This window comes from Cryptomeria japonica, chromosome 10 (genome assembly GCF_030272615.1).
Source record: "Cryptomeria japonica chromosome 10, Sugi_1.0, whole genome shotgun sequence".
NCBI lineage: Eukaryota > Viridiplantae > Streptophyta > Pinopsida > Cupressales > Cupressaceae > Cryptomeria > Cryptomeria japonica.
The window spans coordinates 122,458,983-122,483,532 of NC_081414.1; positions in this window are offsets into that span (position 1 = coordinate 122,458,983).

Genomic DNA, 24,550 nt, shown 5'->3' on the forward strand with positions numbered 1-24,550 from the left:
CACTCTCATCTATTTAGATGATGTTATCATCATAACGACCACTAGATCTAACAGAAATATTTATCTACATGGATTACCATTTCAATACTTAATGCATGTGCATTTAAAAGTAGATTCAATATCATAATACCTACCTTATCGTGTGAAGGTTAGAGAGATATTATAAAAAGAAAATACAAAAATTTGAGATATGTGAATGGAACTAAAAATCATGAAATTTTTATTCATTGATTGAGTTCAAAATCATAGGATCATAGACAATATCATTTGCCTCCAAAAACTACCCAATTATTACTCAAGATTTCATTAGTCAAAGCAAAGTATTTAACATCAACAAGTGTAGTGTGTCAATAAATTTGGATGAAAAAAATGTTAGAAGATTCTACACACAAACAAGAACAAACGACAAAGAGATTTTGTAACAAAATCTCAATAATTGCACTATCCAAAAGCCCTATGATGACAGCCGAGAAAAAAACCCACACTCCAAAAGCAGCTCAATATATTATTTAACAATCAATTACAGATTACAATATAATTGCAGAGCAAGCTCTTCACATGAGTACCACTAATCAGAGATTCAAAGGTAACTCAATAGCCATAAGACTCTTACACACAACCTCTATCTCATGCACCTCATAAATAGGAGATACAATACAAGAAACCGTTTGTCATCATAATATTGTAATATGTAATTCTTGTTAAGAGATTGCTTTGCAAAAATATTGTAATATGTAATTGATTGTTGAATAATATATTGAGCTGCTTTTGGAGTGTGGAGTTTTTCTCCTGAAAGGGTTTTCCCCACGTAAATCACTGTGTTGTGGTATGAATGTTGTTTATGAATATATATGTTAAGTTTGTGTAATTGTTGTGACGATCTGTAAAAGTTATGCATAACCCTCCTCTCAAGGTTAGTGTAGGAAATTGTTTCGCTAGTTAACTTCCTTACAAGTGGTATCAATAGTACAAAAATAGAAATATATGACCAAATAAACTACCAAAAAATGTAGATAAATGATTAAATTTGATCACATGACCACTGGTAGTTTATTGCCAGTCATAAATCAATTTGGTCATGTGACCACTAGTTGTTTTGATTGATCGATTTGGTCATCGATTTGGTCATTGATTTGGTCATCGGTTTGGTCATTCATTTAGTCATACATTTAGTCACTAATTTAGTGATATATTTAGTCATGGTAGTCATTTATTTAGTCATATATTTAGTCATTAATTTAGTCATTGATTGTTGTTATAGTGATATATGATCACACAATAATAACAACAACATAAAAATACCAATTGCATAACTAAACATTGTATAAATAAAAAGCAATAAAAAAGAGCTCTATAATAATCAATAGATACTCCAAATGTACATTTTATGCATTAGCAAAGACTTTGTACGAGTACATAATTATTACAAGTTATACATCAAAAAAATATTGCTCACAATTTTCTAAATAGTGAAGAATGAACTATAATAGGTTTTCTAAGAGCTATTGCAATATGAGGGCAGTGATCATTTGTGTCTAAATTCCCATATGACCACCATCTAATTGGTCTCAAGTGTGATTTCTATAAATAAAAAATTGGCTGTCAGTCAATCACCTAAGGTATAAATACATCAACTCTTCAATGGTACTTCAAAGATTAGAAATGTAGTTTGTTGGATGATCTACAACTTCCATTGATTTTGTATCAATGGATGTTGCATATTCACATGAGCCTTCATAGATCTGCATAAACAAAACAAAACCAACTATTTCTATTAAATGTAAAACATATGAGAAATTTATACAAATCAATAACTTATTTTAATGATGAAACCAAAATCTAGTTTTTATAGTTTTCTTTGACATTTCCTAACTTACACAAGATTTATAGAAAATTGGTATAGAACTAAAGTTGTTGTTAGAGAAATATAATCTAATGTTGTAATTTAAACTATCTCTGAAAAAATTTGCAGTTCCCGGTCTTCATCATAGGGCTGTTGTTAATTATATTGGACTGGCAAACCACTATGAAGACACAATAGAAGAAAATATTTGCACTTTATCTATTACACACACACACACACATGTATATTAAGTAATAAAAAAAGAACTATAAAAAAAATGGAGTTCTCGGTCATCATCAAAGGGCCACTGTGGGCTGAAACCCATAGGGCAGCTTCAGCCACCACTATGGGTCGTGACCCACAAGGGCGGCTTCGACCGCACCATGGGCTGCGACCCGTAGGGACGGCTTCGGCCACCACTGTGGGTCATGACCCATAGGGGTGGCTTCGATCGCACTGTGGGCCACGACCCGTAGGGACGGCTTTGGCTGCCACTGCAGGTTGTGACCCACAGGGGTGGCTTCAACCGCACTATGAGCCGCGACCCGCAGGGGTGGCTTCGGCCACCACTGTAGGCTGCGACCCACAAGGGAGTGGCCTTCCCTCGAAGCCTCGACCTTCCAAAAATTTTGCCTCCTCCTTCCCATGTCAACCTGCAAGCAATTAGCAAAGAATGAAAACCCTAACCCAATTTTTTGATTTAGGGTTAGTAAAAGGAAATAATAAAAGAAAGTTATGTTTATAAAAAAAAAGGGGAACCCTAAATAGGGTTCACTGACATGTTTTTAAAATATAAGAATAATATATTAAAAGGGATTTTGTATTTTTAATATAGTTAATGGAGTTAAATGGGGGGAAACCCCATTCCAAATAAGGGATTATTATAATGTTTGTATTCTAGGTTGTGGATTTAATTTTAATGGAGTGTTAATTTAAAGGGGTTATATTTTTATTTTGGGGTAAATGATTATTTAAATTTATGAGGGGGAATCAGTTATCAAATGTGGAAGATTTATTTTCTAGGTAACTTTATTTATGAATTAGCTAAATTAATGGTGTATGGTACTTTACTTTTATTTGCTTATTATTAAATATTAAAACAATGAATTTATATTAAATGTTAATTTGATAGATTAGTTAATTTAAAGATGATTTGGAAACTTTATGTTCATTTTCTTAGTTAAATAATCAATTATATTAATGTTAATTTAAAGAATTTTGGAATTATTTAAATACTATAAAGAAATAATAATTAACTCATAATATGATTAAAATTGAAGATTGATTTGGGAGAATTAAATAATTATAAAAGTTGTGATGACTTTACAAGTTAAATTATTTAGTTTAGATAATGATAATTATTGTAATTGTTAAGAAAATTAAAATCTAAGTTGATTATTAAATCGCTTAGGGGTTTAAGATAAGACCCTAGTCTCCTAGTTAAATTTAATAAATTATCGCTCGCTTTAGAATCTAAGGTGATTGTGATTTGTTAATATAGTTATTATACTTTGTAGCTAGAATCTACTTGTAGTATTCAAATCTTATATGTGATTGATGTGTTATTGAACTCTATAAATCTATTTAACAAAATTGGGATTTTGGTTGTCTTTAAAAATCATCATCATGTCCTATTTCTACAATTTGTTTATGTCAATCTTTCACCTCAAATTTGAGTCTTATGTCCTAAAATTTTATCAAGATGGTATTAATTATGATCACTGTTAATGAACATGTTGTGACATGTTATATTACTTTTATTCTTATTATATTTTTTATAGAAATTAAAAATATATATAATACATCTGCTAATAATATAATTTTTTATTTTTAAATAAAAATAATATTTAAATAATAAATAATTTACAAACAAAAATATTAGGATCAATTTTTTATATCTTCCACAAGTACCTAATTTTTTTAAGAGCAAAGCCAGAGAATTATCTAGTCATTTATTTAGAATTTCTCTATCATCTATCAAATTAGTCATTTCTTTAGCCATTTTTATTTGTGTGATCTCACTCAATGACCAAATTAGTCATTTATTTAGTCATTCATAGCTTTTTTGTAAAAATTTGCAAAAATTTGGTCTCATGACTAAAAATTTTGGCTGCGTAGTCATTGATTGGCCATATTTCTACTAGTGTATCAAAGCTTGATCACCTTTGGTTTAAATTGTGGGTTGTTGGGTATTTTTAACTAATCTAGATTTGAGTGGGAGCTTGTGCAGAAGACACTTGTTGATCTTGTTGTAGGAATTTTCAGATGGCAAGTTCATCAGGGAGAATAAAGGTGGAGAAATTTAATGGAATGAATTTTGAGATGTGGAAGTCGAAGATGGAAGATCTGCTAATAGATCGAGATCTATGGGATGTTGTTGATGTGAATGTCCAAAGACCCTTAGATCCTACTGCAGTGGCTCAGTATGATGTTACGGACCGAAAATCCAAGGGTCTAATTAGACCGTGCCTAGCAGACTAAGCTTGGTGAAATATATCAAGAGAAATATTTATTAAATCATATTTTCTTGAGGAAGAAATTATATTCCCTGACGATGGAAGAGGTTGGATGAATTTCAGACCACCTAGAAGCACATAATATGTTGGTGGCTCAATTGGTATATGTCGGTGTTAATATGAACAAAGAAGAGAAATGTTAGATCTTCCTTTGTTCTTTGCTTCATTCATGGGATTCTCTTGTTATGGCAATTGGTATTACTTATGTTGTTTTGACATCTAAAGATGTGGTGGGTGTCCTACTTGGTGAAGAGATGTGGAGGAAGGTATCCATTAGTTCAAAGGAAGCCCTAACTATTCATGGAAGACCTAAGGAGAAAGGCAAGAAGAATGAGAAGCGCAATAAGTCAAATAAAGAGGGAGATCAAAATCTCCTGGAAAGTCCAAAATCATTTGTTGCAATTGCGGTAAACCAAGTCACATCCATAAGGACCGCAAGGAAGAAAAGAACAAGAAAAAGAAAAAGAAGAATTTTGATTCTGATTCTGACTCTGAGAAGGAAGATGGTGATGCATTCATTGTAGCTTTAGCGATTCATGCAGGTAATTATGCTTGGTTAATTGACTCGATTGCATCTTTTCATATGACTTCCAATAGAGATTGATTTTTTGAATATGAATAATTTAATGAAGGTAAGGTGTACTTAGGTGATGATTCACATTTAGATATTGTTGGTCAAGGTAAACTTAGAATCTAGTTTTCTGATGGTAGAATAAAAAGGATTAATGGTGTGCTACATATCCCTAGATTTAAATAAAAAATATTATCTCTGATCAATTTGATAGATGAGGGTGTGTAGGTAGTCTTTTCTAGAGTAGGATGTAAGATGATTAAGAGTGCTATGGTAATTTCTAGAGGTGTCAAGTTCAGCACTTTGTATAAGCTAGAGGCATACACTGTTGAGTGTAATAGCACTTCTATAAAAAGTAAATTTGTGGATACTTCATCCGAAGATTTGAGGGTTTCACCTTTAGCAGATGGACATGGCTTTTGGGTATCTAAGGGTGCTCTTTCTTCTAAATAAAAGTTACCTGTAAAGAAGACTATGTTATGGCACCAAAGGCTTTGCCACATTGGAGAAAAGGGTCTAAGGACCTTAAAAAATAAAAAACTTGTTGAAGGTTTTAATGATTATAATCTTGACTTTGATTTCTATGAGCACTGCATTTATAGAAGAAAAAAAACCCATTCATTTTTACTCGAGTTCTCATAAAACTTGTGGTGTTTTGGATCTTATTCATTCTGATGTGTTTGGTCCTGTAGATGTTCCTTCGATTGAAAAATTCACATATTATATTTCATTTATTGATGATTTTAGTAGAAGGACATGGGTATATTTTCTAAATAGTAAATATGAAGTTTTCAATCGATTTAAAGAATTTAAACCAATGGTTGAGTTGTAGACTAGAAAGAAAATTAAATGTTTGAGGACTGATAATGACAGTGAATTTTTCTCTAATGGTTTTGATAGATTCTATAAAGACTGTGGCATTAATAGATAGAAGACAGTTCTTTGTATTCTCCATAGCAGAATGAAGTTGTAGAAAGAATGCACAAGACACTGATGGAGAAGGCTAGGAGTATGCTTAGTGGTGTTGGTCTAGAACAAAATTTTTGGGTTGAATTTGTTGCCATTGCTTGCTACTTGATTAATGTCTCCTACATCAACCCTTATTGATAAAATGTCTATGGAAGCATGGTCGGGTCATAAGCCTTCATTGAGACATCTTAGAGTTTTGGGTTGTGAGGCATATGCACATGTGCTAAAGGAGAAGTGGACAAAGTTGGAGAACAAGGTTGTGAAATGTATCTTCATCGAGTACAGTTATGGTGTGAAAGGATACAAGCTTTGGGACCTCATTGCACAAAAGGTAATTCATATTAGAAGTTTTATTTTTAGAGAAATTAAGCCTCCTTCTGTTACATTGCAGCCAAAACAAACTAAAAAGGAAGATGTGATTTAATTACCTTCTACACCTGAAAGAGTTGAATTGAGACCCCTAGATAGGCAGGAAGTTGAGGAGAGCTCATCTAGCTCTGAATATTCATAAGAGGAGGAAGAACCTCCAACTCAGCTTATTCAAAGGTCTACAAGACATAGAAAACCACCTGAAAGGTATTCACCTGATGATTGGAGATGTATTTTTTCTTTGAATACTAATGTGGATGAACCAAAATTTGTAGAAGAGGCATTAGGTATGAATGATGCAGAATCCTGGAAGATTGCTATGGAAGAAGAAATGGTAGCTTTGAAAAAGAATGACACATGGGATCTTGTACCATTGCCTGAAGGATGGAAACATGTTGGTTGTAAATGGGTGATCAAGAAAAATATTGGTTCAGATGGAAGAATTGAGAAGTATAAAGCAAGGTTGGTTGCAAAAAGCTACTCTCGGGTTGAGGGTGTTGATTATGGTGAGATATTTTATCCTCTTGCAAAAATCACATCCATTAGATTTTTGCTTTCTATTGTTGTTGCTTATGATTTAGAGGTTAAAAAAATGGATGTGAAAATTGTTTTCCTTCATGGTGATTTGGAGGAGAATATTTATATAATATAGCCAAAGCACTATATGGTGAAAGGAAAAAGTAATTTGGTCTATAAATTAAAGAAATATATGTATGGCCTCAAACAGAGTCCTAGGATGTGGTACCAGAAATTTGATATATATATGTTGAGCTTGGGATTTAAGTGTTCTAAATTATATCATTGTGTTTATTATAAATCTGGTAGTGATCATTTTTTATGCATTCCATTGTATGTTGATTATATGTTATTCACTAGTAAAGGGAAAGGTATGATTTTAGAACTGAAGTCTCAACTCACTGCTTTAAATTAAAGATCTTGGTGAAGCAAAGCACATTCTTGGGATGGAAATTAGAAGAGACAGAGTGAACAAAAATCTATGGCTAGCCCAAAGTAAGTATGTGAATTCAGTGTTACAGAGGTTCAACATGCAGGATTGTAGACCATTGTGTGTTCCTTTTATAGTTGGAACGAAATTATATGTTGCAGATTGTCCTACATCCCCTTCAGAGATGGAAGACTTGACCAAAGTGCCTTACCAGAGTGCAATTGGAATTTTGATGTATGCTATGGTCTACACTAGACTAGGCACTGCCCAAGCAGTGGGAGTTTTGTCCAAATATATGTCTAATCCTGGTAGAGTTCATTGGGATGCAACCAAAAGAGTCTTCAGGTATTTGAAGGGTAACCTAGAGTATTCTTTGTGTTATCATGGAAATTTGGTTGGACACATGATTTCCCTTGATATTCATAGTTATGTGGATTCAGACTGGGCAGGAAATATTGATAGTAGAATATCCACTAGTGCTTATGTGTTTACTTTATTTGGTGGTACAATTAGCTGGATGAGTAAGCGATAGGATGTGGTTGCTACTCAATCTTGTAAAGAAGCCATTTTGGCTTAAGAGACTATGTTCAAATATTGGAATAAAACAAGGAGTAGTGATAGTTTATTGTGACAGTCAGAGTGTGATCTTCCTAGCTAAGAACCCGACATTTCATGTCCGGACCAAACACATTGATATTTAGTATAATTTTGTCAGAGATATGGTCGAAGATGGTAGGGTGAAGTTGGTTAAGGTAGAAACTTTGATGAATGTTGTAGGCTCTTTAACTAAGGTTGTGATCATAGGGAAGCTCAGATGGTGTTTGAAGTCTATGGGCCTTATGGCCCATAGCTATTAATTTACTGTCTTGATACTCCATTTTCTCTTACAAGGTGTTCGACAAGTGGGAGAATGTTGGAAAAATGGTGTCTCAATCTTGCATTTACACGAGGTTATTATTTATAGTAAGTTTTCATTTGAGCACAGAATGGTGTGAAATTCTCCAAGAATATTCTGGTTGGTTAGATAAGTATGTTGGTAAATTTTTGTTGCAATATCACTGCTAGTTTTGAGGATATTAAAGTTCTTTGTTTTGGAGGGGTGAGATTAAAGGTTTAAACTTAATTGGGGACTTTAGAACCTCAAAAATTCCCTAAAAAGTGGGCATAAACTACATAGCTAATTATGAGGTAATAGAGAACTTTGTGAGCTTTCTGACGCTTCAAACGGTTTGTCAATCGGACACACGGTTCAAAAGTTATGGCCTTCGGAAGTTTGGACTCCTGAAATAAGAAATATAAAATGCATCAGACACATAAATGAGTTGTAAAAGGGAGGGACACGTGTTGATGTGTTTTTTAACATATCATAAGGCATCTAGATTGGAGATAAGGTCAGTTATACTTTATTGGGTGGTTTTAGCCCATGGTTTTGTAATATCATTTGACGATTTCTTGTATTGTATCTCCTATTTATGAGGTGTGTGAGATAGAGGTTGTGTGCAAGAGTCTTATGGCTATTGAGTTACCCTTGAATCTTTGACTAGTGGTACTCATGTGAAGAGCTTGCTCTGCAATTATATTGTAATCTGTAATTGATTGTTAAATAATATATTGAGCTGCTTTTGGAGTGTGGGGTTTTTTTCCCGAATGGGTTTTCCCCACGTAAATCACTGTGTTGTGGTATGAATGTTGTTTATGAGTATTTTTGTTAAGTTTTTGTAACTGTTGTGACGATCTATAAAATTTGCATAACCCTCCTCTCAAGGTTAGTGTAGGAAGTGAATCCACTACCTAACTTCCTTACGGACACCATATACCACTTTATTGAAAAATTAGTCAACAACATTTGAATTTATTTAAAAATTTATAGATCTAAAGAGTAGAATGCAAGCATCTTCACCAATCCATTAGGAAAATAAATCTTTGAGTTCCTCAAAAATTATTTGGGAATCCTATATGACAATAGTTCTAATTAAAGAAGAGTATTAAAAAATATAATCTGAACCACCATTATTATTTTTACTTATTGTTTCTACAACATGTAATTTATGTCACTATCCTTCATTTATTAAAGAGATTTTATCATTCAATTTTCTCCCCTTTTCTTTGTCCTATTATACTCCAAAATTATGTACAACCCAGACCTTTATAATATGTACATGCTACAAAATAAAGTCTCGGATATATATTAAAAATATAGGGGATTAATTTTTTGTGTCAAACTATTATGTATATGAAAAAGGTAGAAAAAATTATTCTGTTTCCTCAATGCATGAAGGGTTAATATTGCTTTTATACAACCATGTCAAGGCCTCCTCTGTGCAGCATTCTATCACTGAGCTTTCAGATTTAGATGATGAGTCTAAGAACTTAGAAGCCAGTGAAGATGAGGGGTTTGATATTGAGTGGGAATATGATGGTGACATGATTACCTCTGCTAAAGGTTCTAGCAAGGGGAGGGACAAAGATATGGCTTCTGGGTCTAGAAAAAAGAAAGAAGGAAAAGGGGTTAAAGGAAAAAGGAGTAAGGTTCACGAGCAGGATAGCTGGCTTGAAGATGATGAAGAGGATGATGAGGGGATGGAGACTAATAGTGATTATGTTACCCCACCGCTTAAGAAGAAAAATAAGCGGAGCCCTACCATCACTGATATCATCCCAGAAAAAGGGAATGATTCTCTAAATGTCCAACCCAATCCTCTGGACCCCAATAAAAGGACAGATGATGTTGAAGAAGATGGGAAGATGGTGAAGGAAGGTGATATTCTTCCTCCCAATGATAAAAAAATTGGTGCTAACATGGAGACCCTAGATATATTGCTCTTGAGTTTAACATTGATAGCAGAAACTCTTCTATTACCATGTTGAATACTACGAAGAGTGGGATGATGGAGTTCGGCAAGGTTATGGGTCTATTCGAAGATGGATAGTTTGAAGAACAAGTAGTAGGATCCATCCAGGAAAGTGGATACCTTAGAATCTATTGGAATGGGTAAGCTCAGTACCCTTCCTAACTACCTGAATGAATTGACAAAATCCATCAATGATGCAAAGGCTATCACTGGTGCGTATGGCTCTTGATTTAAGGTTGCGGAGGCTAGATTCAATGATTTGGAGAAGCGGGTACTCAATCATGAGAACACCTTGAAGAAAATTGGAGAACAAAGCCAAAAAAATTCTGAAAGCCTCTGCCGACAACTTTAATGTGATGATCAACAAACTGGAATAGATCCATCAAGAAAAAAACACAATTGATACTACTGATGATAAGGTTCCGAGTCTTTAAGGGGGGACTACTGGTCATGGCAAAAAAACTCGAACAAGTAGTAGGAAGATGACCCAGCATGCCAAGGAGCTGGAGGAACTGAAGAGCATTGTTGCCTCTATAGTCCAGCTAGAGAAAGAAGCGGCAGAGCTTATCATAAACCTTTCTTAGGGTCTGTTACTCATTGTTGTCCCTTAGTTGTTTTTGTGTTTTCCCTTTGCCTCTTTTGGCTTCTTGTTGGCTTTTTGTCTTAGCCAGCTATCTCTTTTTTGTGTTTTTCTCTATCTAGCTCGTCTTTAATGTCTTATCTTTTGATTATCTTTATGTTTATATCTTTCTACCCCACAACTATCCCCTCTCTATTTATCTCCCCCATCCTTTCTCTCTCTCTCTCTATCTATATCTTTCTCTCAGTCACATTAACATGCTAAAAAATAAGTTTTATATTTTTTATTTTTTTATTAACATAATAAATTTATTATCTATTAGTAATGTTTTGAATTATTATTTTTTATATATTTTAATTTTACATTTAGTTTATTCTATTTTAAATATTTATTTCAATATAAGTTTGATATTTATTTGAATTATTTATGTTTTCTAAATAACCAATAATAACTTAAAGTTATTAGGATAATTTAATTCATAATCATTTGTCTTATTAAAAAATTAATAATTATAGAATAATCATATTTTAAAATTTTATTTCCCCCCCTCTATCTCTCTCATATGTGCATGCACACACACACACACACACACACACACACATATGCATTCATACATAGATGTGTGTGTGTGTGTTATTATAAGTGCAGTTGTCGTTGCACCAAAAGATTGATCTGTTAATCCCCAATACAACCACTAGACTTATAGAATCCACTAGAGGTGATTAAGCCATGTCATAAACATAAGTGATGTGTTGCACAACACAAGGTGACCAAGGGCGTACACCTTGCAACAATCCCCCCCAGCACAAGTGAGGGGTTTGAACTTATGACCAAGCTCCGATACCACTTGTTACAAGTGCAGTTGTCGTTGCACCAAACGATCGACGTGTTAATGCCCGATACAACCACTAGACTTATAGAATCCACATGAGCCAATTAAGCCATGTCACAAACCTGAGCACTGTGTTGCACATCACAAGGAGACCAAGGACGTACACCTTGCAACATATATATGCATATGCATATGCATATGCATATGCATACATATATATGTATATATATGTATATATACATATACATATATATATATATACATATGTATATGCATATATACATATGTATATGCATATATACATATGTATATGCATATATACATATGTATATGTGTATGTATACATATGTATATGTGTATGTATACATATACATGTATATATATGTATATATACATATACATATATATACATATGTATATGCATATATACATATGTATATGTGTATGTACATATGTATATGTGTATGTATATATATATGTGTGTATATATGTATGTATATATACATACATATATATATATATGTATATGTATGTATGTATGTATATGTACATGTATATATGTATATATACGTATATATATGTATGTATGTTTGTATGTATGTATGTATGTATATGTATATGTATATGTATATGTATGTATGTATGTATATATATGTGTGTGTATATGTGTGTGTATGTATATATATGTGTATATGTACATATATACACATACATGTATATATACACATATATATACACATACATGTATATATACACATATATATACATGTATATGTATATATATACATATATACACATACATGTATATATACACATATATATACATGTATATATGTACATGTATATATGTACATATATATATATATATATATATATATATATATATATATATATACATATACATGTTGCAAGGTGTGCACCCTTGGTCTCCTTGTGTTGTGAAGCGTAGCACTCAGGTTTGTGACATGGCTTAACCACCTCCTGTGGATTCTATAAGCTATTGGTTACACATTGATAAGTTGAGACTTTGTCATGTTTTTATTGTCGAAACTCTTAGGTTTTTGACATCTTTTAGTTTGCATAGTAGTAGTGAATTATTGTAAATTGACTATATGTACTCCATGTGTTAAACCTGGACTTATGAAATCATGTTTGAACTTTGTCGGTTTGTTCTTGTAGCCATGCCATTTATTCCTGCAGCCAAGTGATTTGTTCTTGTTGCTATGCAAATTATTTAGGGTAATATCATATGTGAATTAATGAATGTGTTAATTAAATAAAATATGTATGCATGTCCTTGTATGTTGTTTTTCTTGTAGTGCAGATAATAATTGATGTTGTGGTGAATATTCTCCTTTCGCGCTTGAAGAAGGAATAATTACGTAAGAAACAACTAGAGATCAAAATGAAGAGGAGTTGAGCGAGCACAAGGTACGACATGAGCAGAGCAGCCAAAAAGCACTATGGAAGTTTAACTTTAGTGGGCATTGAATTCATAAAATATCGCTACGACATGCAAAGACTGTGGTTCGGTCTAGATCCACGTTTCCTACAGCCAAACTCTAGTTATCTTCTTCATCAGTCAATCATCCGCCTCTTCTTCTGGGCATGATTTGGGTTGTCCATTGTTGTTGATCTTTTCTTTTTAATAAGCTCTTCCTTTTTTCTTAGAGGTTAGACATAATAGAAAGGACTAGAGCAGAGAATTTTGATAAGCATTCTAGAGTTTTTCTTTTAAAAACATGTAATCATTTTCAGGAAGCAATGAATAAAAGATATGTTGTTCTGATTTGCGAAAAGTATTTTTCTGGAAGCTTGATATCACTCATCCAAGGGGGCCCACTTGGTGAGTGATCATGTGTTAATGCTCATTGAAATTAGTTCTTCTTTAGTTGCAGTAGAAGTTCATGCCTTGACTGTTCCTGCAGCCACTGGAAATAGATCCACTGACTGTTCCTGCACCCAAGCCAAAACAGAGTGATTTCTGTTATTTATATTAGATCATTCCAACATTGTTTTTATAATTTTTCTTGTAGCTTTCTATAATTTCCATTCTTGTCTTTCCTTTCTGCATAATGTTAGTTACTGCAGCAATGCAAAATAACCATTGAAGGAGCTTAGTGCATATATAGTGCAGACCCATTTCAAGTTTTGCGTCCCTGGGTTGATAACTAAATGAACACTAGCCATGAAAATAGTAACTTTACTAGATGAATGTCCAAACTTTGGGTTGAGATTTCAATTAGAGTTATTATTATTATAATTGGAGTAGACATTTTTGGCGTCATTGCCGGAGAATCTAAAGCACCAAGAGTTCTTTATTATGATTGGCAGAAGTTACTGGTAAGAGATAATGTTAGAAAATTAGTGCTTCCAATGAGAGAAGAATTCTATCAAGCATATGAGCATTTGATTCAGACTAACAGGACATCTACAATAGAAGGATTAACTCAGCACTGGAATAATCTACCGGAACAATTAAAACAGGGAGAACCTTATTCACTACAAAAATTTTATGCAGCCATGCAAAGAGCACCTAGATACATATAGTTAGGCAGGGAGAAAGCCAACAACTGGCTACCATTGATCTTTCAACCCCCAATCCTTATGTGGCCACTTTTGGCATGTCAGCCTACAAAGAAGAACTATGATGCAATCACAGAAGAAACAGCTAGATGGTCCAAGCTGGAAAAAATGAAAGGATTTTATTGGAACTTGGCTTCAGGGGGGATAGGTCAGGGAACCATAAGTGATTTGAGAGTTACTGCAAGAGTCAAAAATTTCCCTTTTGATGTAGGATCAGCAAACTCTTAAAGTTGGGGTGCATGATAAGTTGAGACTTTGTCATGTTTTTATTGTCGAAACTCTTAGGTTTTTGACATCTTTTGGTTTGCATAGTAGTAGTGAAGTATTATAAATTGACTATATGTACTCCAAGTGTTAAACTTGAACTTATGAAATCATGTTTGAACTTTGTCAGTTTGTTCCTACAGCCATACCATTTATTCCTGCAACCAAGTGATTTGTTCCTATTGCTATGCGGATTATTTAGGGTAATATCATATGTGAATTAATGAATGTGTTAATTAGATAAAATATGTATGCATGTCCTTGTATGTTGTTTTTGTTGTAGTGCAGATAATAATTGATGGCGCGGTGGATATTCTCATTTCATGCCTGAAGAAGGAAGAATTATGTAAGAAACAACTAGAGATCAAGAGGAGTTGAGCGAGCACAAGGTATGGCATGAGTGGAGCAGCCAAGCAGCACTACAAAAGTTTAACTTTAGTGGGCATTGAATTCACAAAATATCGCTACGGAATGCAAAGATTGTGGTTCAGTCTAGATCCACATTTCCTGCAGCCAAGCTCTAGTTATCTTCTTCATCAGTCAATCATCCACCTCTTCTTCTAGGCGTGATTTGGGTTTTCCATTGTTGTTGATCTTTTTTTTTTAATAAGCTCTTCCTTTTTTCTTAGAGGTTAGACAGAATAGAAAGGAATGGAGAAGAGAATTTTGATAAGCATTCTGGAGTTTTTCTTTTAAAAACATGTAATCATTTTCAGGAAGCAATGAACAAAAGATATGTTGTTCTGATCTGCTAAAAGTATTTTTCTAAAAGCTTGGCATCACTCATCCAAGGGGGCCCACTTGGTGAGTGATCTTGTGTTTATGCTCATTGAAATTAGTTCTTCTTTAATTGCAGTAGAAGTTCGTGCCTTGACTGCTCCTGCAGCCACTGGAAATAGATCCACTGATTGTTCCTGCACCCAAGCTGGAACAGAGTGATTTCTATTATTTATATTAGATCATTCCAGCATTGTTTTTATAAGTTTTTCTGTAGCCTTCTATAATTTTCATTCTTGCCTTGCCTTTCCGCATAATGTTAGTTATTGCAGCAATGCAAAATAGCCATTGAAGGAGCTTAGTGCATATATAGTGCAGACCCATTTCATTTTTTACGTCCCTGGGTTGATAACTAAATGAACACTAGCCATGAAAATAGTAACTTTACCAGATGAATGTCCAAACTTCGGGTTGAGATTTCAATTAGAGTTATTATTATTATAGTTGGAGTAGACACACATCTCTCTCTCTCTCTCTCTCTCTCTCTCTCTATATATATATATATATATATATATCCCTTTCTATATATATCTTCATCTCTCTCTCACTCACACACACACTCCCTATTTATCACCTCTCTCTCTCTCTCTTTCTCTCTCTCTCATCTCTCATACACAATATCTCACTCTTGCCCACTCAACCTCTATCTTCCCATATACCCCTCTCACTCTCTAGATATATTCTATTATCCTACCTCTATCTATATATTCCTTCCTATATGTTTACTTTCTATCCATCTCCCCCTCTCATTTTCTCCCTCTTTAGATATATCCATCTCTCCCTCTCCCTCTCCCTATCTCCTTATTACTCCCTCTTTCTACATCTCTCTAATTCACCTCTATCCACTCTCTACTTCTCTCTATCTATCTCACTCTCTGTCACACACACTCCATGCTTCTCACACCTTATCTCTCTCTCTCTCTCTCTCTCTCTCTCTCTCTCTCTCTCTCTCTCTCTCTCTCTCTCTCTCTCTCTCTCTCTCCCTTTCTATCTATATCAATTATCTCTACACCTCTTATTCAACAACCCATCTAACCCTCTATCTATCCTACATTATATCTCTATTTTTATTTCTCTCCCTTGATCTCTCTTGATCTCCTCTCTTTCCATACATGTCTTTCTCTAACTCTATCACCATAAGTATATATCCATATATATCTCTCTATCCTTTTCTATCTCTTTATATCATCATTTATATATAGCTCTCCCCCCGCCACTCTCTCTTCTACCTCTTCTCTCTAACTTTTTCTTCCTACCTTTATTTCCTCCCTCTCTACCTTTGCCCATCTCTGCCTCCCTTCTATCCTCCTATCTATATCTCTATCTCTACATCTCTCCCAAGTTATATTCCCATATATCTCTATCTACCTCTCTTCCTCTTCCTATTTATCTATCTCTCCCTCTCTATATCTATTTTTATCTCTCTACTTCTCTATGTTTTTCAATCTATCCCTTTCTCTATCTTCCCCTATCTCTCCATATCTCTTAATATATCTATCTCTCTATCACTCTATCTCACCATTTATATCTATATGTCTCTCTCTCTCTCTACCCCTATATCTTATCCTCTCTTCTTCTCTCTATATGTCACCTTCTATATCTATCTTTATCTTTCTATATCTCCATCTCTTGTCCATATTCCTCTCTTTCTCCCTTTCCATCTCCATCTCTAGCTTTATCTTCATCTCTATTCCATCTCCTTACTATATCACTTATTATCTATATTTATCTATATTATTCTCTCCCTCTCACATTCTCTTCATCTCAATATATTTATCTCTTCCATCTCCATCTCCATCACTATCTCTATCACTATATCAATAGCCCTATATCTCTCCCTCTCTACTTCTCTATATATCACTTCCTATATCTATCTTTATCTAGATTATTCTCTCCCTTTCACATTCTCTTCCTCTCGATACATTTGTTTCTTTCATCTCTCTCCATCTCCATCTCCATCTCTATCACTATCTTTATCATCCTCTCTATCTCTTTTTCCTTACCTTCTCCCCCCTCTCTTATGTTCTTCCTCGCTCTAACTCTCACTCTTTCTATCCCTATCTCTCCCTCATTGACCTTCCACACCTATTTGGCATACCCATTGCACAACAAGGTGTAATTGCTAGTTATTTTTTATGTCTATGAAGTGTAAACAACTCGAATCTTATATGATTTAACTAATTTAATTTGAAAAATGAAAAAAAAAGAACCTCAAAATAAATAAAAAAATCAAAACCATCTTTTTGAAAAAATTAAAATAAATTTTAATTATTAGAAAATTAGAAAAATGTTTTTTTACATGATGAAAAATGAGATCATAAGACGTACCACTATACTCCGTCCATCTTTTATATTTTGCCTTAACATGTTTTCAGTTTTATTAATTAATCTAATCACTATTCTCTAAATATCATCAAATCCCAAACACATATTTCACATGAATGTCCTACAAATTGATCTAATCATTCTCTTCCAAATAGAATCGCAAAAGATGTGACCAATAAATGGACAGAAACATCGTTTCGCCAACTATACTTCCAATTCTGCATTCCCTTATAACTCAATTGCTTTTGCATGAAACTCAAGGGCTACGTTAAAGCTTCTATTAGACCAGAGTGTTATTTGAGCACTTATCAAATGATTCTACCTTTATGTTTGCAAAGAGTCACAGTCTTCTACCAGAAGATATTACCTTAACATTCATGCATTCTTAGGTTATCCATATCTGTAATAACTTCCAGAGCTTAAAACAATATAGAGATAAACAACATGGACGAAAACCTCATAATTAACGTTCCCGAATTTCAGAATGGTGATATATTCCAAATACTTAATGAAGGACAGCCTAATAATATAACTACGGACTTGTCAGTCTCTCAAGGAGTCCCAACCCAAGATGTGAATGTATACCAATCAGGAGACCAAACAACAAATTGTTTAACATTTGAAACGTCTGAGTTACTTTCACAGGTCCAAAATACTGAGCAATGCATTGCTTTAGATGATGATTTCTTCAATCTACCTCCACTTGACAAATCCATTCTGGACTCTCTACATGAAATCGAACCCGACACCAGGAATTCTAATTCTGATACACAGATTATGATTTATAATGAAAACAGTATCAATGGTTTGCCAGGTGGGTCTGGTGCTATTTTTCCTTGCCAGAATTCTTTAGGGTTAGGGTTTGGCGTGCCTGCGGGACTGAAAGAAGTGGATGAGCTTACAAGGGCTAGTATGGAACAAATTGACCCCAATTGTATTGGGTGGAATGCACCCATATTTTCTACTCATCTCATGGACTCGGGAATTTCACAACAGAACCCAAAAGCACCTAATCCTTTGTGTCAATCTTGTCAAATTATGAGGCGCATCATCCATTCCAACGGTACTGAATGCAATTTTTTACTGGAGGTTGAGATCATTGTCAATATTTTTGTTAAATAATATATTTTAACTTTTGATTTGTATAGCGGTTCATGTTATTGAAAAAGTTAGTGTGCTTTTAAATTAATCGATCAGAAAAAGTCAAAACTTAACGTATGGTATTTAAGCTTGCTTCATTTATCATTCATGTATTCATACGCTGGGAGTATAATTGCCACTGTCATCATTTAATAACAATTGTTGTCATCATTATAGGGATCCAAGACTCAAGGTTAGAGATTCATGGACTCCATGGCCAACCCCTTCATGCTGTTTCAGAATGTCGACCACGTGTTAATGATGAGAAAGAATCTAGCTTGAATCGTGAGGTGATCAGGTATAGCAGTTGTTACATTGCATGTAGACTTTTATGGTGTTTTAATAGTTTTTTTTTTTAAATCAATATTTTAGATCATATTTAGTGATAGTTTTCTTATTTTTATGATAAATTACTGAATGTTATCTGAAATGTCCATCCAAAAACATATACATTTGATTCTAGATTCAATTTTTTGAATACTATGTAGAAAACTCATGCTAATTATAACTTCTTTATTGAATATAATCATACCAAAATATTGACCATAAAAAAAGGTAAATAATGATCACACCAAGGTTATCCACTTTATTTCTTTTTTAGGATGGACTATATTGAATGTGGATGACCTTGGTGCATCATTATTTGACTTTGTTAATTATGTTAGAAGTGGAATGAAGCAAAAAATTTTGAAAATGTGAAGCTTTGACACAATATAGAACTATATGTTATTAAAAGAAATTGCAGTTTTTGTAAGATCAACAAAGAGAATGGTATTTCTTCTAATATAAAATGATTTATAAAATATTGTAAAGGCACTTATAATAAGCAAGCACTCAACCCCTTTCTACCTATGTTTCTTAACCCTCAATACATCCTATTAATTATCTACTTTTCCCTTAACACTAAAGAAATATACCAAATTATATTTAGACAATTTAAAACATTATATACGTAACATAATATTATTTTCAAGGTGACTATCATATTAAATATTGATTTACAACTACCTTTCACAGCAACTTATAACAACTTATGTAGCATTTCAAACCATTACATAAGATAAATAGAAGAAATGTTAATAAATAATAGATACCTTCTAATATTTACAACAACTTAAGGTGACTACTACATATGATAGAATAGAAGCTATGTTAATAAATAATAGACACCCTCTACCATTCACAATAACTTAAGGTGACTAGGCTCAAATTTCAAACCATCACATATGATACAATGCAAGATATGTTAATAAATGATAGGCACATTTTACCATTTACGATAATTTAGAATGACTGCACTAGCTTTCAAGAATTCGTATATGATACAATGGAGGATCACCTCTACCATTCACAATAATTTAAAATGATTACATTAACATTTCAAACCGTTGCATATGATACAATAGAAAATATATTAAATAAATAGTCACCTTCTACCAATCATAATAACTTACAATAACTGCACTATCATTTCAACCATTACATACGATATAATGAAATATATATTAATAAATAATAGACACCCTCACTAGTCACAATGACTCTGTTGACATTTCTTGAAGAATATGTTGATAAATAATAGACATCCTTGACCATTCGCAATAAATTATATTGCAATGATTGCATTAACCAAAAGAGTATCAATGTAATGTTTCAATTTGAAAAGAATATGTCCTACATTTAAACATACATGAACTTGACTTTAATGTTTAAAAAAAACTAACTATAGCTAGTAAAAACTTTGTTCAAACAAAATATGTAGAGTAATATAAACAAACACTTAGATTTCTGAAGGATATCTGACCAAATTTTTTCTGGGGTTTTGTTAGGTTTCAAAGCCCAGAACATGTAACACAATTTATAGCGGAGTATAATCATGTCCGTAGGTTGGAAGGAAGTGTTCTCCGCCATGACACTTTCCTAATGAATGCCATTACTGCAACTCAATCTTGTAAGCACAAATTTGGTAATTTATTATTTTTTAGATATCCAGTAAAGGCCTACACTTTTCAAGCTTAAACGCTAGATCAAATGGACTACCTTTTGAGTGTTTTTAACTGCATGATCAGGGTGGCCAGCATGGGATATAAATCCATCGGTATTTCAAAACAATGTTGTAAAAAAAGCTGGTACTTCGAGTTACCTTCCAAAGAGCAGTTACTCTGCTCAGGTAACATTAGCTAGAAAAAATTATATTTAAACAGATACTTTAAGTTTATTATAAATTTTGATTTGTTTGCATGGTTTATTTGAAATTTGTTGAACTTTTCTGGATCAATTAAGACACAATCTAAGACTTTTCATTTGATCTCAAAATGTTCTACTACTCAGCTACTGGTCCCTTAAAACTAGCCTATATTTTGATGGCTTATTTCAAATGCTTCCTTAAAGTCACTAATAAAATGCTTAACCTACTCTAACCTGAACCTGATACCATGTTGAATTTTTATGGACCAGCTAGAACTTCAACCTAGGGCTTGAGACTCCTAGCTTACCCTAGTCTAACTCTGATACCATGTTGAGCTTTCATGGACCAGCTAAAACTTGAATCTACGACCTTCCCTTAAGCTACTCTAATAAAATGCTTGGCACTCCTAACTTATCCTTGCCTGATTCACCGTGTTAATCTTTTATGGACCAACTAGAACTGGAACCTTAGGACCTACCTTTAAGCTATTCTAATAACATGCTTGGGGCTTCTAGTCTACCTTAGCTGGCTTCTTGTATACCTTAGCTTGACTCTGATAACACGTTGAGCTTTCATGGATCAGTTAGAACTTGAATCTAAGACCTTTTATTTGTTTTTGGAATCTTCTATTGATCTACTGGCTCTTATAAGACTTGTCCAACTTTGATTCAGATCTGACTTATTTTCAACAAAATCACACAAATAGATGAACCCCACTAAAAAGTTCTTATGATTTCAAATGACCCATCAAAACAATTCAAAACTTAAAATCTACTCTTTAAACTTACTTGCATTGATACAACGCTATATAATTTTAACCCAAATATCGTTTTATTCCATTGTGGATTGCAGAGACAGAGAACTGGTAAGATCCAAATTTCTGAACTGGCAAGATACTTTCATTTGCCAATATCAGAGGCAGCCAAACGACTTCGGATATGTCCTACTGTTATTAAAAAGATATGCCGTCGAAATGAGTTGCGTCGTTGGCCTTATCGAAAGGTAAAGTAGTATCACCATTATTTGTGGCTATCTTAAGCGCTTTCCTTGCCATGGATTTATGACTGGCTTTCTTTTCAGGTTAGAAGCATAGACAGAAATATACAGACGTTGGAGTCACAATTGGTTGGTGGAAATGGTGAAATAAATGAAAGCATAAAAAGTCAGATTGAAGCTCTAAGGAATGAGAAAGCACAGTTGTATGAAGGTTTCACTGGTCAAAATAAAGAAGAGCCGGTAGTTTTCTTGCAATAGAAGAACTTGCTTTGAAAAACAATCAAAAAAGCTAATGAGAAACATGCAGAATATGATTTGTAATCAAAATTGAACATTCCTCCACAATTTTTATCTTTCAAATAAAAGTTTTATAAAAGGTTGGAATTGTCTCTTGATTAATATTTTTTTGAACTCCTGTATTTTATTTATAATTTATATTATATTATTTAAATAAAATAATGTTTTTTTAATTATAATAATGAATTTATGCTAGGATTTTAGAATTGTGCATTAAATAACAAATATAGAGTTTGAATTTATTTAAATGTAATTATTTAAAGATGTCAAAAGATATCAATTTTGAGGTATTTATATTAAATTTATTTTTCGTAAATTGTGAACAAGTATTTATATTAAGTATAATAAAAATAAAAAGTCAATTACATTAGATGGGTAGAGTTAGTTATATCCTAAAGTCTTATATATCAATTCAAAAAAATCAAACAAACTTTTTAAGTAGTGAGAGCTAAAGCACAAACAATGAGAAATGAATCCTAATCAAATAATAAATTGATTCCACACATCTTGATTATCTTGTTCATCACAAGAATGTGCCACTAGAAAAAAAGAGAACCATCAATTAGTCTACAGATCCTCAAGAGATTGATTGGCAATCTCACAATAAATGAAATAAAAATAAATAATTTTTTTAATTTTTACTATTTGAATTTTTTACATAAATTTAAACTTTAATATCTATTTAATCTTCTCCATTTAGGCATATTTTAATTTTTACTACTTGAATTTTCTATATAAATTTAAACTTTAATATCTATTTCAACTACTACATATTCACTTAAAAGCTATTTTACTACATATATTACTTTGTATTCACTTAAGAGTTATTTTGCTATATATTTTCAAAAATTCATGTTTTTACTATGGAACTATTTAATTACTTTATTCTATTGTCTTCTAAATATAGATCAAAATTTATAAACTTGTTCTATTGTATATTCATTTAAATATGCACTTGTAAAAGTGAACCAACACATAAAATTGAACCTAGATACATGAAAATGAACTACCAAAAATCTTATTGTTACAATTTTCTCACTTCGCATTGTTATATTTATTCCTAAAGTGAGGTGGTTTCTATAGACACTTTTTGAGAATTTTCTACTTGAGGGTTATGTTCTCTTTACTCAAGCCCTTAGGTAGACTAATTTAAAAAATCTAGAATAATGTGGTAATGCATGTAAGAATGTATTATGCCTAAAATGGTTATGAAAAGTGGTGTAATTAAGATGTTCAATGAACACACTACCCTAACATGCAATTTAAAATAAATTACACTTTATTTGGCTCATAATAGCTTGCATGGAGAAAAACACAAGATCAAGTTATAGAATTCAAATTGAAAGTTTGAAGTTTAGTCCACCTCACCTAAGATAACATAAAAAATTTGTAGGTAGGTTGTATTTATATTGTGACTTATAATTTCCTATTTTGGTGAAGATATTGTGGATGCCTACTTATATCTCCTTTATCCCACGTTATATATTCACATCTCTTAGAGGTGTATCATATATATACCCAAATTATTTGAATAATTTAATAATTTCAAATCATTGTGTTCTTGTAGATCGTTTGATAATATAAAGATGTATGCATATACAAAATGTAATTTTTGTAAATTTCTCCATATAATTCAATAGGATAATGTAAAGAGAGAGCAACATCACATTTTTTTATATAGTTCATCTCATCATGTGAAAAATATTACAATAATTGAGACCACTAGGTCTATTACATCAATAAATATAATGATTGTTGGCAACAACAATGAAGGAAAACTGAGAGGGGGGAGGAATCAGTTTTCACCAGATTAAACAATTTAAACACAACTTTAAATCTGATCAACTACAGCAAGAACAAAGATAAACACAATAACAACAACACACATAACACCAGGATTTTGATGTGGAAAACGCGATTAAGGGAAAAACCACTGTGGGAACCTACCCACAATAAGATGATACTCTGTAATAGTATGTGTAAATATTATAATGGCAATGCACATGCATTCAAGCACATTGTCTGAGCTCACTGCTCAAAAGTAAGAAACCCAGAAAGGCTACAACCTTAAGGGAAGGCTCATTGCCTTACAAATATCAGACAACAATCCAGATTAAATTAACTAAAAGAATAACATCTCTGAATGTTTGATGATAGTTATAGTTAAGCACATTTGTCTACCTTGCAACACTCTCTACTCAATATATCTCACCAAAAGATAAATTCACTTGTTCACACATACACCACTCTCTAAAAGTGGAGGCACAACAACTCTACACAAATTACATGAATATGACACCTATTTATACAAATCATCAACCTTGACTACAAGGTCGGCTCAACCCTCAAGACCTAATTACAAAATTACATCACACGATACATAAATCAACCACCAGACCAATACAATGTCATTGCCAACATAGCATGGACCCAAAACAAATCCTCAAACATGCAACATCACTATAAATATTGCCAATATCATCCGCAACATGCTACACC